We start from the raw sequence: 16198 nt of genomic DNA, 5'->3' as shown, positions 1-16198 counted from the left end.
TTAAGAGCACAGTGAAAGCAATCGCAAAAGTCCAGCAGCTGCTGACTCCCAAACACAAGGCGCTTGTCTACGTTCTTGCTTCTCGACAACTCAACGCAGCCCTTCATTTCTGCAGCTGCCATCGAGTTTTCTGTATCTCGAGCCTTCTGGGACGAGCACCAATTTCCCAGGAGGGGGTGCATCAGGACGAAGTCAAAACCCAGGAAAGTTGTCTCGGAACACCTTCAATAAAGCATGCCAGCAGTGCATTGAAAAGGCAGGGAGCTTTAGCCACCGTCCTCTAGCAGTCGCAAGGCTGTGCACACAATGTCGTCTCCCTGCGGCAACGTTCTTCGCCCTCGTACAAGCTACCGCACTGTCCGGCTCCCGGAGCAGGAGAAGCGGCTGCTTCGCGCACACAAGAGCGGAGCGGCAGCCGTACGCTCCGAAGCGCTGCTTCAGCCGAAAGTCGCCGGCCACCGGCGCTTCGCTTCGGACAGCTCCGGAGAGCCGTAGTGTGCGTCTGCACTAGACTGCATCCTAGCGAAAAGCTTTGGCAGTGTGTCTCGCAGGGAGATAGCTTAGGAGCGCAGCGCACTTATGCCTCCCTTGCCCAGAAACACGATTTTATTGCAAACTCCAAAAACATTGCTCTTTCCAGGGCAATATATAAGCTGTTTTCTGACGGCCGTGATCTTTCGATTACTCTTGCCCAGCTCGTTGTTTCAGCGTGCACGTGCCGCCCTGACAATCAGTGCACAGTGAAAGCAATCGCAAAAGTCCAGCAGCTGCTGACTCCCAAACACAAGGCGCTTGTCTACGTTCTTGCTTCTCCACACTTCAACAGAGTCCTTCATTTCTGCAGCTGCCATTGAGTTTTCTGCATCTCGAGCCTTCTGGGACGAGCACCAATTTCCCAGGAGGGGGTGCATCAGGACGAAGTCAAAACCCAGGAAAGTTGTCTCGGAACACCTTCAATAAAGCATGCCAGCAGTGCAATGAAAAGGCAGGGAGCTTTAGCCACCGTCCTCCAGAATTGCCAAGGCTGTGCACACAATGTGGTCTCCCTGCGGCAACGTTCTTCGCCCTCGTACAAGCTACCGCTCTGTCCGGCTCCCGGAGCAGGAGAAGCGGCTGCTTCGCGCACACAACAGCGGAGGGGCAGCCCTACGCTCCGAAGCGCTGCTTCAGCCGAAAGACGCCGGCCACCGGCGCTTCGCTTCGGACAGCTCCGGAGAGCCGTAGTGTGCGTCTGCACTAGACTGCATCCTAGCGAAAAGCTTTGGCAGTGTGTCTCGCAGGGAGATAGCTTAGGAGCGCAGCGTACTTATGCCTCCCTTGCCCAGAAACACGATTTTACAGCACACACTATAAACCCTGCCCTTTCCAAGGCAAGATGCCAGATGCTCTCTGATGGCCGTGCTCTCTCCCTGCTCTTGCCCAGCTCGTTGTTTTAACGTGCACATGCCGTCCTGGCATTCAGTGCACAGTGAAAGCAATCGCAAAAGTCCAGCAGCTGCTGACTCCCAAACAGAAGGCGATGGCTATGTTCTTGCTTCTCGACAACTTAACGCAGCCCTTCGTTTCTGCAGTTGCCATCGAGGTCTCTGCATGTCGGAGCCTCAGAGGACAAGCACGAGTTTCCCACGAGGGGCTGCATCAGGACGAAGTCAAAAATCAGGAAAATTGTCCTGGAACACCTTCCATAAGGATGCTAGAAGGGAATTGAAGAGGCAGGCGAGCGGCCACCACCGTCCAGTAGCAGTCCTTAGGGAGTGCGCAAAAGCCCGGTGCTCTTCGGCTTCGTTCTTCGCCCTCGTACAAGCTACCGCTCTGACCGGCTCCCGGAGCAGGAGAAGCGGCTGCTTCGCGCACACAACAGCGGAGCGGCAGCCGTACGCTCCGAAGCGCTGCTTCAGCCGAAAGACGCCGGCAACCGGCGCTTGGCTTCGGACAGCAGCCGAGAGCCGTAGTGTGCGTCTGCACTAGACTGCATCCTAGCGAAAAGCTTTGGCAGTGTGTCTCGCAGGGAGATAGCTTAGGAGCGCAGCGTACTTATGCCTCCCTTGTCCAGAACACGATTTTACAGCACACACTAAAAACACTGCCCTTTCCAAGGCAAGATGCCAGATGCTCTCTGATGGCCGTGCTCTCTCCCTGCTCTTGCCCAGCTCGTTGTTTTAACGTGCACATGCCGTCCTGGCATTCAGTGCAGAGTGAAAGCAATCGCAAAAGTCCAGCAGCTGCTGACTCCCAAACACAAGGCGCTGGCTATGTTCTTGCTTCTCGACAACTCAATGCAGCCCTTCATTTCTGCAGTTGCCATCGAGGTCTCTGCATGTCGGAGACTCAGAGGACGAGCACGAGTTTCCCACGAGGGGCTGCATCAGGACGAATACAAAAATCAGGAAAATTGTCCTGGAACACCTTCCATAAGGATGCTAGAAAGGAATTGAAGAGGCAGGCGAGCGGCCACCACCGTCCAGTAGCAGTCCTTAGGGTGTGTGCAAAAGCCCGGTGCTCTTCGGCTTCGTTCTTCGCCCCCGTACAAGCTACCGCTCTGTCCGGCTCCCGGAGCAGGAGAAGCGGCTGCTTCGCGCACACAAGAGCGGAGCGGCAGCCGTACGCTCCGAAGCGCTGCTTCAGCCGAAAGACGCCGGCCACCGGCGCTTGGCTTCGGACAGCAGCCGAGAGCCGTAGTGTGCGTCTGCACTAGACTGCATCCTAGCGAAAAGCTTTGACAGTGTGTCTCGCAGGGAGATAGCTTAGGAGCGCAGCGCACTTATGCCTCCCTTGTCCAGAAACACTGATTTGCTGCACACTCCAAAAACACTGCTCTTTCCTTGGTACTATGTAAGCTGCTGTCTGACGCCCGTTCTCTTCTGCCCACTCTTGCCCAGCTGGTTGTTGCAGCGTGCACGTGCCTTCCTGGCATTAAGAGCACAGTGAAGGCAATCGCAAAAGTCCAGCAGCTGCTGACTCCCAAACACAAGGCGCTTGTCTACGTTCTTGCTTCTCGACAACTCAACGCAGCCCTTCATTTCTGCAGCTGCCATCGAGTTTTCTGTATCTCGAGCCTTCTGGGACGAGCACCAATTTCCCAAGAGGGGCTGCATCAGGACGAAGTCAAAACCCAGGAAAGTTGTCTCGGAACACCTTCAATAAAGCATGCCAGCAGTGCATTGAAAAGGCAGGGAGCTTTAGCCACCGTCCTCTAGCAGTCGCAAGGCTGTGCACACAATGTCGTCTCCCTGCGGCAACGTTCTTCGCCCTCGTACAAGCTACCGCACTGTCCGGCTCCCGGAGCAGGAGAAGCGGCTGCTTCGCGCACACAAGAGCGGAGCGGCAGCCGTACGCTCCGAAGCGCTGCTTCAGCCGAAAGTCGCCGGCCACCGGCGCTTCGCTTCGGACAGCTCCGGAGAGCCGTAGTGTGCGTCTGCACTAGACTGCATCCTAGCGAAAAGCTTTGGCAGTGTGTCTCGCAGGGAGATAGCTTAGGAGCGCAGCGCACTTATGCCTCCCTTGCCCAGAAACACGATTTTATTGCAAACTCCAAAAACATTGCTCTTTCCAGGGCAATATATAAGCTGTTTTCTGACGGCCGTGATCTTTCGATTACTCTTGCCCAGCTCGTTGTTTCAGCGTGCACGTGCCGCCCTGACAATCAGTGCACAGTGAAAGCAATCGCAAAAGTCCAGCAGCTGCTGACTCCCAAACACAAGGCGTTTGTCTACGTTCTTGCTTCTCCACACTTCAACAGAGTCCTTCATTTCTGCAGCTGCCATCGAGTTTTCTGCATCTCGAGCCTTCTGGGACGAGCACCAATTTCCCAGGAGGGGGTGCATCAGGACGAAGTCAAAACCCAGGAAAGTTGTCTCGGAACACCTTCAATAAAGCATGCCAGCAGTGCAATGAAAAGGCAGGGAGCTTTAGCCACCGTCCTCCAGAATTGCCAAGGCTGTGCACACAATGTCGTCTCCCTGCGGCAACGTTCTTCGCCCTCGTACAAGCTACCGCTCTGACCGGCTCCCGGAGCAGGAGAAGCGGCTGCTTCGCGCACACAACAGCGGAGCGGCAGCCGTACGCTCCGAAGCGCTGCTTCAGCCGAAAGTCGCCGGCAACCGGCGCTTCGCTTCGGACAGCTCCGGAGAGCCGTAGTGTGCGTCTGCACTAGACTGCATCCTAGCGAAAAGCTTTGACAGTGTGTCTCGCAGGGAGATAGCTTAGGAGCGCAGCGCACTTATGCCTCCCTTGTCCAGAAACACTGATTTGCTGCACACTCCAAAAACACTGCTCTTTCCTTGGTACTATGTAAGCTGCTGTCTGACGCCCGTTCTCTTCTGCCCACTCTTGCCCAGCTGGTTGTTGCAGCGTGCACGTGCCTTCCTGGCATTAAGAGCACAGTGAAAGCAATCGCAAAAGTCCAGCAGCTGCTGACTCCCAAACACAAGGCGCTTGTCTACGTTCTTGCTTCTCGACAACTCAACGCAGCCCTTCATTTCTGCAGCTGCCATCGAGTTTTCTGTATCTCGAGCCTTCTGGGACGAGCACCAATTTCCCAGGAGGGGGTGCATCAGGACGAAGTCAAAACCCAGGAAAGTTGTCTCGGAACACCTTCAATAAAGCATGCCAGCAGTGCATTGAAAAGGCAGGGAGCTTTAGCCACCGTCCTCTAGCAGTCGCAAGGCTGTGCACACAATGTCGTCTCCCTGCGGCAACGTTCTTCGCCCTCGTACAAGCTACCGCACTGTCCGGCTCCCGGAGCAGGAGAAGCGGCTGCTTCGCGCACACAGAGCGGAGCGGCAGCCGTACGCTCCGAAGCGCTGCTTCAGCCGAAAGTCGCCGGCCACCGGCGCTTCGCTTCGGACAGCTCCGGAGAGCCGTAGTGTGCGTCTGCACTAGACTGCATCCTAGCGAAAAGCTTTGGCAGTGTGTCTCGCAGGGAGATAGCTTAGGAGCGCAGCGCACTTATGCCTCCCTTGCCCAGAAACACGATTTTATTGCAAACTCCAAAAACATTGCTCTTTCCAGGGCAATATATAAGCTGTTTTCTGACGGCCGTGATCTTTCGATTACTCTTGCCCAGCTCGTTGTTTCAGCGTGCACGTGCCGCCCTGACAATCAGTGCACAGTGAAAGCAATCGCAAAAGTCCAGCAGCTGCTGACTCCCAAACACAAGGCGCTTGTCTACGTTCTTGCTTCTCCACACTTCAACAGAGTCCTTCATTTCTGCAGCTGCCATCGAGTTTTCTGCATCTCGAGCCTTCTGGGACGAGCACCAATTTCCCAGGAGGGGGTGCATCAGGACGAAGTCAAAACCCAGGAAAGTTGTCTCGGAACACCTTCAATAAAGCATGCCAGCAGTGCATTGAAAAGGCAGGGAGCTTTAGCCACCGTCCTCCAGAATTGCCAAGGCTGTGCACACAATGTCGTCTCCCTGCGGCAACGTTCTTCGCCCTCGTGCAAGCTACCGCTCTGTCCGGCTCCCGGAGCAGGAGAAGCGGCTGCTTCGCGCACACAACAGCGGAGCGGCAGCCGTACGCTCCGAAGCGCTGCTTCAGCCGAAAGACGCCGGCCACCGGCGCTTCGCTTCGGACAGCTCCGGAGAGCCGTAGTGTGCGTCTGCACTAGACTGCATCCTAGCGAAAAGCTTTGGCAGTGTGTCTCGCAGGGAGATAGCTTAGGAGCGCAGCGTACTTATGCCTCCCTTGTCCAGAACACGATTTTACAGCACACACTAAAAACACTGCCCTTTCCAAGGCAAGATGCCAGATGCTCTCTGATGGCCGTGCTCTCTCCCTGCTCTTGCCCAGCTCGTTGTTTTAACGTGCACATGCCGTCCTGGCATTCAGTGCAGAGTGAAAGCAATCGCAAAAGTCCAGCAGCTGCTGACTCCCAAACACAAGGCGCTGGCTATGTTCTTGCTTCTCGACAACTCAATGCAGCCCTTCATTTCTGCAGTTGCCATCGAGGTCTCTGCATGTCGGAGCCTCAGAGGACGAGCACGAGTTTCCCACGAGGGGCTGCATCAGGACGAATACAAAAATCAGGAAAATTGTCCTGGAACACCTTCCATAAGGATGCTAGAAAGGAATTGAAGAGGCAGGCGAGCGGCCACCACCGTCCAGTAGCAGTCCTTAGGGTGTGTGCAAAAGCCCGGTGCTCTTCGGCTTCGTTCTTCGCCCCCGTACAAGCTACCGCTCTGTCCGGCTCCCGGAGCAGGAGAAGCGGCTGCTTCGCGCACACAAGAGCGGAGCGGCAGCCGTACGCTCCGAAGCGCTGCTTCAGCCGAAAGACGCCGGCAACCGGCGCTTGGCTTCGGACAGCAGCCGAGAGCCGTAGTGTGCGTCTGCACTAGACTGCATCCTAGCGAAAAGCTTTGACAGTGTGTCTCGCAGGGAGATAGCTTAGGAGCGCAGCGCACTTATGCCTCCCTTGTCCAGAAACACTGATTTGCTGCACACTCCAAAAACACTGCTCTTTCCATGGTACTATGTAAGCTGCTGTCTGACGCCCGTTCTCTTCTGCCCACTCTTGCCCAGCTGGTTGTTGCAGCGTGCACGTGCCTTCCTGGCATTAAGAGCACAGTGAAGGCAATCGCAAAAGTCCAGCAGCTGCTGACTCCCAAACACAAGGCGCTTGTCTACGTTCTTGCTTCTCGACAACTCAACGCAGCCCTTCATTTCTGCAGCTGCCATCGAGTTTTCTGTATCTCGAGCCTTCTGGGACGAGCACCAATTTCCCAAGAGGGGCTGCATCAGGACGAAGTCAAAACCCAGGAAAGTTGTCTCGGAACACCTTCAATAAAGCATGCCAGCAGTGCATTGAAAAGGCAGGGAGCTTTAGCCACCGTCCTCTAGCAGTCGCAAGGCTGTGCACACAATGTCGTCTCCCTGCGGCAACGTTCTTCGCCCTCGTACAAGCTACCGCACTGTCCGGCTCCCGGAGCAGGAGAAGCGGCTGCTTCGCGCACACAAGAGCGGAGCGGCAGCCGTACGCTCCGAAGCGCTGCTTCAGCCGAAAGTCGCCGGCCACCGGCGCTTCGCTTCGGACAGCTCCGGAGAGCCGTAGTGTGCGTCTGCACTAGACTGCATCCTAGCGAAAAGCTTTGGCAGTGTGTCTCGCAGGGAGATAGCTTAGGAGCGCAGCGCACTTATGCCTCCCTTGCCCAGAAACACGATTTTATTGCAAACTCCAAAAACATTGCTCTTTCCAGGGCAATATATAAGCTGTTTTCTGACGGCCGTGATCTTTCGATTACTCTTGCCCAGCTCGTTGTTTCAGCGTGCACGTGCCGCCCTGACAATCAGTGCACAGTGAAAGCAATCGCAAAAGTCCAGCAGCTGCTGACTCCCAAACACAAGGCGCTTGTCTACGTTCTTGCTTCTCCACACTTCAACAGAGTCCTTCATTTCTGCAGCTGCCATCGAGTTTTCTGCATCTCGAGCCTTCTGGGACGAGCACCAATTTCCCAGGAGGGGCTGCATCAGGACGAAGTCAAAACCCAGGAAAGTTGTCTCGGAACACCTTCAATAAAGCATGCCAGCAGTGCAATGAAAAGGCAGGGAGCTTTAGCCACCGTCCTCCAGAATTGCCAAGGCTGTGCACACAATGTCGTCTCCCTGCGGCAACGTTCTTCGCCCTCGTACAAGCTACCGCTCTGTCCGGCTCCCGGAGCAGGAGAAGCGGCTGCTTCGCGCACACAACAGCGGAGCGGCAGCCGTACGCTCCGAAGCGCTGCTTCAGCCGAAAGTCGCCGGCCACCGGCGCTTCGCTTCGGACAGCTCCGGAGAGCCGTAGTGTGCGTCTGCACTAGACTGCATCCTAGCGAAAAGCTTTGGCAGTGTGTCTCGCAGGGAGATAGCTTAGGAGCGCAGCGTACTTATGCCTCCCTTGTCCAGAACACGATTTTACAGCACACACTAAAAACACTGCCCTTTCCAAGGCAAGATGCCAGATGCTCTCTGATGGCCGTGCTCTCTCCCTGCTCTTGCCCAGCTCGTTGTTTTAACGTGCACATGCCTTCCTGGCATTCAGTGCAGAGTGAAAGCAATCGCAAAAGTCCAGCAGCTGCTGACTCCCAAACACAAGGCGCTGGCTATGTTCTTGCTTCTCGACAACTCAATGCAGCCCTTCATTTCTGCAGTTGCCATCGAGGTCTCTGCATGTCGGAGCCTCAGAGGACGAGCACGAGTTTCCCACGAGGGGCTGCATCAGGACGAAGTCAAAAATCAGGAAAATTGTCCTGGAACACCTTCCATAAGGATGCTAGAAGGGAATTGAAGAGGCAGGCGAGCGGCCACCACCGTCCAGTAGCAGTCCTTAGGGAGTGTGCAAAAGCCCGGTGCTCTTCGGCTTCGTTATTCGCCCCCGTACAAGCTACCGCTCTGTCCGGCTCCCGGAGCAGGAGAAGCGGCTGCTTCGCGCACACAAGAGCGGAGCGGCAGCCGTACGCTCCGAAGCGCTGCTTCAGCCGAAAGACGCCGGCAACCGGCGCTTGGCTTCGGACAGCAGCCGAGAGCCGTAGTGTGCGTCTGCACTAGACTGCATCCTAGCGAAAAGCTTTGACAGTGTGTCTCGCAGGGAGATAGCTTAGGAGCGCAGCGTACTTATGCCTCCCTTGTCCAGAAACACTGATTTGCTGCACACTCCAAAAACACTGCTCTTTCCATGGTACTATGTAAGCTGCTGTCTGACGCCCGTTCTCTTCTGCCCACTCTTGCCCAGCTGGTTGTTGCAGCGTGCACGTGCCTTCCTGGCATTAAGAGCACAGTGAAGGCAATCGCAAAAGTCCAGCAGCTGCTGACTCCCAAACACAAGGCGCTTGTCTACGTTCTTGCTTCTCGACAACTCAACGCAGCCCTTCATTTCTGCAGCTGCCATCGAGTTTTCTGTATCTCGAGCCTTCTGGGACGAGCACCAATTTCCCAAGAGGGGCTGCATCAGGACGAAGTCAAAACCCAGGAAAGTTGTCTCGGAACACCTTCAATAAAGCATGCCAGCAGTGCATTGAAAAGGCAGGGAGCTTTAGCCACCGTCCTCTAGCAGTCGCAAGGCTGTGCACACAATGTCGTCTCCCTGCGGCAACGTTCTTCGCCCTCGTACAAGCTACCGCACTGTCCGGCTCCCGGAGCAGGAGAAGCGGCTGCTTCGCGCACACAAGAGCGGAGCGGCAGCCGTACGCTCCGAAGCGCTGCTTCAGCCGAAAGTCGCCGGCCACCGGCGCTTCGCTTCGGACAGCTCCGGAGAGCCGTAGTGTGCGTCTGCACTAGACTGCATCCTAGCGAAAAGCTTTGGCAGTGTGTCTCGCAGGGAGATAGCTTAGGAGCGCAGCGCACTTATGCCTCCCTTGCCCAGAAACACGATTTTATTGCAAACTCCAAAAACATTGCTCTTTCCAGGGCAATATATAAGCTGTTTTCTGACGGCCGTGATCTTTCGATTACTCTTGCCCAGCTCGTTGTTTCAGCGTGCACGTGCCGCCCTGACAATCAGTGCACAGTGAAAGCAATCGCAAAAGTCCAGCAGCTGCTGACTCCCAAACACAAGGCGCTTGTCTACGTTCTTGCTTCTCCACACTTCAACAGAGTCCTTCATTTCTGCAGCTGCCATCGAGTTTTCTGCATCTCGAGCCTTCTGGGACGAGCACCAATTTCCCAGGAGGGGCTGCATCAGGACGAAGTCAAAACCCAGGAAAGTTGTCTCGGAACACCTTCAATAAAGCATGCCAGCAGTGCAATGAAAAGGCAGGGAGCTTTAGCCACCGTCCTCCAGAATTGCCAAGGCTGTGCACACAATGTCGTCTCCCTGCGGCAACGTTCTTCGCCCTCGTGCAAGCTACCGCTCTGTCCGGCTCCCGGAGCAGGAGAAGCGGCTGCTTCGCGCACACAACAGCGGAGCGGCAGCCGTACGCTCCGAAGCGCTGCTTCAGCCGAAAGTCGCCGGCCACCGGCGCTTCGCTTCGGACAGCTCCGGAGAGCCGTAGTGTGCGTCTGCACTAGACTGCATCCTAGCGAAAAGCTTTGGCAGTGTGTCTCGCAGGGAGATAGCTTAGGAGCGCAGCGTACTTATGCCTCCCTTGTCCAGAACACGATTTTACAGCACACACTAAAAACACTGCCCTTTCCAAGGCAAGATGCCAGATGCTCTCTGATGGCCGTGCTCTCTCCCTGCTCTTGCCCAGCTCGTTGTTTTAACGTGCACATGCCTTCCTGGCATTCAGTGCAGAGTGAAAGCAATCGCAAAAGTCCAGCAGCTGCTGACTCCCAAACACAAGGCGCTGGCTATGTTCTTGCTTCTCGACAACTCAATGCAGCCCTTCATTTCTGCAGTTGCCATCGAGGTCTCTGCATGTCGGAGCCTCAGAGGACGAGCACGAGTTTCCCACGAGGGGCTGCATCAGGACGAAGTCAAAAATCAGGAAAATTGTCCTGGAACACCTTCCATAAGGATGCTAGAAGGGAATTGAAGAGGCAGGCGAGCGGCCACCACCGTCCAGTAGCAGTCCTTAGGGTGTGTGCAAAAGCCCGGTGCTCTTCGGCTTCGTTATTCGCCCCCGTACAAGCTACCGCTCTGTCCGGCTCCCGGAGCAGGAGAAGCGGCTGCTTCGCGCACACAACAGCGGAGCGGCAGCCGTACGCTCCGAAGCGCTGCTTCAGCCGAAAGACGCCGGCAACCGGCGCTTGGCTTCGGACAGCAGCCGAGAGCCGTAGTGTGCGTCTGCACTAGACTGCATCCTAGCGAAAAGCTTTGACAGTGTGTCTCGCAGGGAGATAGCTTAGGAGCGCAGCGCACTTATGCCTCCCTTGTCCAGAAACACTGATTTGCTGCACACTCCAAAAACACTGCTCTTTCCATGGTACTATGTAAGCTGCTGTCTGACGCCCATTCTCTTCTGCCCACTCTTGCCCAGCTGGTTGTTGCAGCGTGCACGTGCCTTCCTGGCATTAAGAGCACAGTGAAGGCAATCGCAAAAGTCCAGCAGCTGCTGACTCCCAAACACAAGGCGCTTGTCTACGTTCTTGCTTCTCGACAACTCAACGCAGCCCTTCATTTCTGCAGCTGCCATCGAGTTTTCTGTATCTCGAGCCTTCTGGGACGAGCACCAATTTCCCAGGAGGGGCTGCATCAGGACGAAGTCAAAACCCAGGAAAGTTGTCTCGGAACACCTTCAATAAAGCATGCCAGCAGTGCAATGAAAAGGCAGGGAGCTTTAGCCACCGTCCAGTAGCAGTCGCAAGGCTGTGCACACAATGTCGTCTCCCTGCGGCAACGTTCTTCGCCCTCGTGCAAGCTACCGCTCTGTCCGGCTCCCGGAGCAGGAGAAGCGGCTGCTTCGCGCACACAACAGCGGAGCGGCAGCCGTACGCTCCGAAGCGCTGCTTCAGCCGAAAGTCGCCGGCCACCGGCGCTTCGCTTCGGACAGCTCCGGAGAGCCGTAGTGTGCGTCTGCACTAGACTGCATCCTAGCGAAAAGCTTTGGCAGTGTGTCTCGCAGGGAGATAGCTTAGGAGCGCAGCGCACTTATGCCTCCCTTGCCCAGAAACACGATTTTATTGCAAACTCCAAAAACATTGCTCTTTCCAGGGCAATATATAAGCTGTTTTCTGACGGCCGTGATCTTTCGATTACTCTTGCCCAGCTCGTTGTTTCAGCGTGCACGTGCCGCCCTGACAATCAGTGCACAGTGAAAGCAATCGCAAAAGTCCAGCAGCTGCTGACTCCCAAACACAAGGCGCTTGTCTACGTTCTTGCTTCTCCACACTTCAACAGAGTCCTTCATTTCTGCAGCTGCCATCGAGTTTTCTGCATCTCGAGCCTTCTGGGACGAGCACCAATTTCCCAGGAGGGGCTGCATCAGGACGAAGTCAAAACCCAGGAAAGTTGTCTCGGAACACCTTCAATAAAGCATGCCAGCAGTGCAATGAAAAGGCAGGGAGCTTTAGCCACCGTCCTCCAGAATTGCCAAGGCTGTGCACACAATGTCGTCTCCCTGCGGCAACGTTCTTCGCCCTCGTACAAGCTACCGCTCTGTCCGGCTCCCGGAGCAGGAGAAGCGGCTGCTTCGCGCACACAACAGCGGAGCGGCAGCCGTACGCTCCGAAGCGCTGCTTCAGCCGAAAGTCGCCGGCCACCGGCGCTTCGCTTCGGACAGCTCCGGAGAGCCGTAGTGTGCGTCTGCACAAGACTGCATGATAACGAAAAGCTTTGGCAGTGTGTCTCGCAGGGAGATAGCTTAGGAGCGCAGCGCACTTATGCCTCCCTTGTCCAGAAACACTGATTTGCTGCACACTCCAAAAACACTGCTCTTTCCTTGGTACTATGTAAGCTGCTGTCTGACGCCCGTTCTCTTCTGCCCACTCTTGCCCAGCTCGTTGTTTTAACGTGCACATGCCTTCCTGGCATTCAGTGCACAGTGAAAGCAATCGCAAAAGTCCAGCAGCTGCTGACTCCCAAACAGAAGGCGATGGCTATGTTCTTGCTTCTCGACAACTTAACGCAGCCCTTCATTTCTGCAGTTGCCATCGAGGTCTCTGCATGTCGGAGCCTCAGAGGACAAGCACGAGTTTCCCACGAGGGGCTGCATCAGGACGAAGTCAAAAATCAGGAAAATTGTCCTGGAACACCTTCCATAAGGATGCTAGAAGGGAATTGAAGAGGCAGGCGAGCGGCCACCACCGTCCAGTAGCAGTCCTTAGGGAGTGCGCAAAAGCCCGGTGCTCTTCGGCTTCGTTCTTCGCCCTCGTACAAGCTACCGCTCTGTCCGGCTCCCGGAGCAGGAGAAGCGGCTGCTTCGCGCACACAACAGCGGAGTGGCAGCCGTACGCTCCGAAGCGCAGCTTCAGCCGAAAGTCGCCGGCCACCGGCGCTTCGCTTCGGACAGCTCCGGAGAGCCGTAGTGTGCGTCTGCACTAGACTGCATCCTAGCGAAAAGCTTTGGCAGTGTGTCTCGCAGGGAGATAGCTTAGGAGCGCAGCGTACTTATGCCTCCCTTGTCCAGAACACGATTTTACAGCACACACTAAAAACACTGCCCTTTCCAAGGCAAGATGCCAGATGCTCTCTGATGGCCGTGCTCTCTCCCTGCTCTTGCCCAGCTCGTTGTTTTAACGTGCACATGCCGTCCTGGCATTCAGTGCAGAGTGAAAGCAATCGCAAAAGTCCAGCAGCTGCTGACTCCCAAACACAAGGCGCTGGCTATGTTCTTGCTTCTCGACAACTCAATGCAGCCCTTCATTTCTGCAGTTGCCATCGAGGTCTCTGCATGTCGGAGCCTCAGAGGACGAGCACGAGTTTCCCACGAGGGGCTGCATCAGGACGAATACAAAAATCAGGAAAATTGTCCTGGAACACCTTCCATAAGGATGCTAGAAAGGAATTGAAGAGGCAGGCGAGCGGCCACCACCGTCCAGTAGCAGTCCTTAGGGTGTGTGCAAAAGCCCGGTGCTCTTCGGCTTCGTTCTTCGCCCCCGTACAAGCTACCGCTCTGTCCGGCTCCCGGAGCAGGAGAAGCGGCTGCTTCGCGCACACAAGAGCGGAGCGGCAGCCGTACGCTCCGAAGCGCTGCTTCAGCCGAAAGACGCCGGCAACCGGCGCTTGGCTTCGGACAGCAGCCGAGAGCCGTAGTGTGCGTCTGCACTAGACTGCATCCTAGCGAAAAGCTTTGACAGTGTGTCTCGCAGGGAGATAGCTTAGGAGCGCAGCGCACTTATGCCTCCCTTGTCCAGAAACACTGATTTGCTGCACACTCCAAAAACACTGCTCTTTCCATGGTACTATGTAAGCTGCTGTCTGACGCCCGTTCTCTTCTGCCCACTCTTGCCCAGCTGGTTGTTGCAGCGTGCACGTGCCTTCCTGGCATTAAGAGCACAGTGAAGGCAATCGCAAAAGTCCAGCAGCTGCTGACTCCCAAACACAAGGCGCTTGTCTACGTTCTTGCTTCTCGACAACTCAACGCAGCCCTTCATTTCTGCAGCTGCCATCGAGTTTTCTGTATCTCGAGCCTTCTGGGACGAGCACCAATTTCCCAAGAGGGGCTGCATCAGGACGAAGTCAAAACCCAGGAAAGTTGTCTCGGAACACCTTCAATAAAGCATGCCAGCAGTGCATTGAAAAGGCAGGGAGCTTTAGCCACCGTCCTCTAGCAGTCGCAAGGCTGTGCACACAATGTCGTCTCCCTGCGGCAACGTTCTTCGCCCTCGTACAAGCTACCGCACTGTCCGGCTCCCGGAGCAGGAGAAGCGGCTGCTTCGCGCACACAAGAGCGGAGCGGCAGCCGTACGCTCCGAAGCGCTGCTTCAGCCGAAAGTCGCCGGCCACCGGCGCTTCGCTTCGGACAGCTCCGGAGAGCCGTAGTGTGCGTCTGCACTAGACTGCATCCTAGCGAAAAGCTTTGGCAGTGTGTCTCGCAGGGAGATAGCTTAGGAGCGCAGCGCACTTATGCCTCCCTTGCCCAGAAACACGATTTTATTGCAAACTCCAAAAACATTGCTCTTTCCAGGGCAATATATAAGCTGTTTTCTGACGGCCGTGATCTTTCGATTACTCTTGCCCAGCTCGTTGTTTCAGCGTGCACGTGCCGCCCTGACAATCAGTGCACAGTGAAAGCAATCGCAAAAGTCCAGCAGCTGCTGACTCCCAAACACAAGGCGCTTGTCTACGTTCTTGCTTCTCCACACTTCAACAGAGTCCTTCATTTCTGCAGCTGCCATCGAGTTTTCTGCATCTCGAGCCTTCTGGGACGAGCACCAATTTCCCAGGAGGGGCTGCATCAGGACGAAGTCAAAACCCAGGAAAGTTGTCTCGGAACACCTTCAATAAAGCATGCCAGCAGTGCAATGAAAAGGCAGGGAGCTTTAGCCACCGTCCTCCAGAATTGCCAAGGCTGTGCACACAATGTCGTCTCCCTGCGGCAACGTTCTTCGCCCTCGTACAAGCTACCGCTCTGTCCGGCTCCCGGAGCAGGAGAAGCGGCTGCTTCGCGCACACAACAGCGGAGCGGCAGCCGTACGCTCCGAAGCGCTGCTTCAGCCGAAAGTCGCCGGCCACCGGCGCTTCGCTTCGGACAGCTCCGGAGAGCCGTAGTGTGCGTCTGCACAAGACTGCATGATAACGAAAAGCTTTGGCAGTGTGTCTCGCAGGGAGATAGCTTAGGAGCGCAGCGTACTTATGCCTCCCTTGCCCAGAAACACGATTTTACAGCACACACTATAAACACTGCCCTTTCCAAGGCAAGATGCCAGATGCTCTCTGATGGCCGTGCTCTCTCCCTGCTCTTGCCCAGCTCGTTGTTTTAACGTGCACATGCCTTCCTGGCATTCAGTGCACAGTGAAAGCAATCGCAAAAGTCCAGCAGCTGCTGACTCCCAAACAGAAGGCGATGGCTATGTTCTTGCTTCTCGACAACTTAACGCAGCCCTTCATTTCTGCAGTTGCCATCGAGGTCTCTGCATGTCGGAGCCTCAGAGGACAAGCACGAGTTTCCCACGAGGGGCTGCATCAGGACGAAGTCAAAAATCAGGAAAATTGTCCTGGAACACCTTCCATAAGGATGCTAGAAGGGAATTGAAGAGGCAGGCGAGCGGCCACCACCGTCCAGTAGCAGTCCTTAGGGAGTGCGCAAAAGCCCGGTGCTCTTCGGCTTCGTTCTTCGCCCTCGTACAAGCTACCGCTCTGTCCGGCTCCCGGAGCAGGAGAAGCGGCTGCTTCGCGCACACAACAGCGGAGCGGCAGCCGTACGCTCCGAAGCGCAGCTTCAGCCGAAAGTCGCCGGCCACCGGCGCTTCGCTTCGGACAGCTCCGGAGAGCCGTAGTGTGCGTCTGCACTAGACTGCATCCTAGCGAAAAGCTTTGGCAGTGTGTCTCGCAGGGAGATAGCTTAGGAGCGCAGCGTACTTATGCCTCCCTTGTCCAGAACACGATTTTACAGCACACACTAAAAACACTGCCCTTTCCAAGGCAAGATGCCAGATGCTCTCTGATGGCCGTGCTCTCTCCCTGCTCTTGCCCAGCTCGTTGTTTTAACGTGCACATGCCGTCCTGGCATTCAGTGCAGAGTGAAAGCAATCGCAAAAGTCCAGCAGCTGCTGACTCCCAAACACAAGGCGCTGGCTATGTTCTTGCTTCTCGACAACTCAATGCAGCCCTTCATTTCTGCAGTTGCCATCGAGGTCTCTGCATGTCGGAGCCTCAGAGGACGAGCACGAGTTTCCCACGAGGG

The sequence above is a fragment of the Lonchura striata genome, chromosome 12 (assembly GCF_050655825.1).
Source record: "Lonchura striata isolate lonStrDom1 chromosome 12, ASM5065582v1, whole genome shotgun sequence".
Lineage (NCBI taxonomy): Eukaryota > Metazoa > Chordata > Aves > Passeriformes > Estrildidae > Lonchura > Lonchura striata.
Note: the sequence above shows the minus strand (reverse complement) of the source record.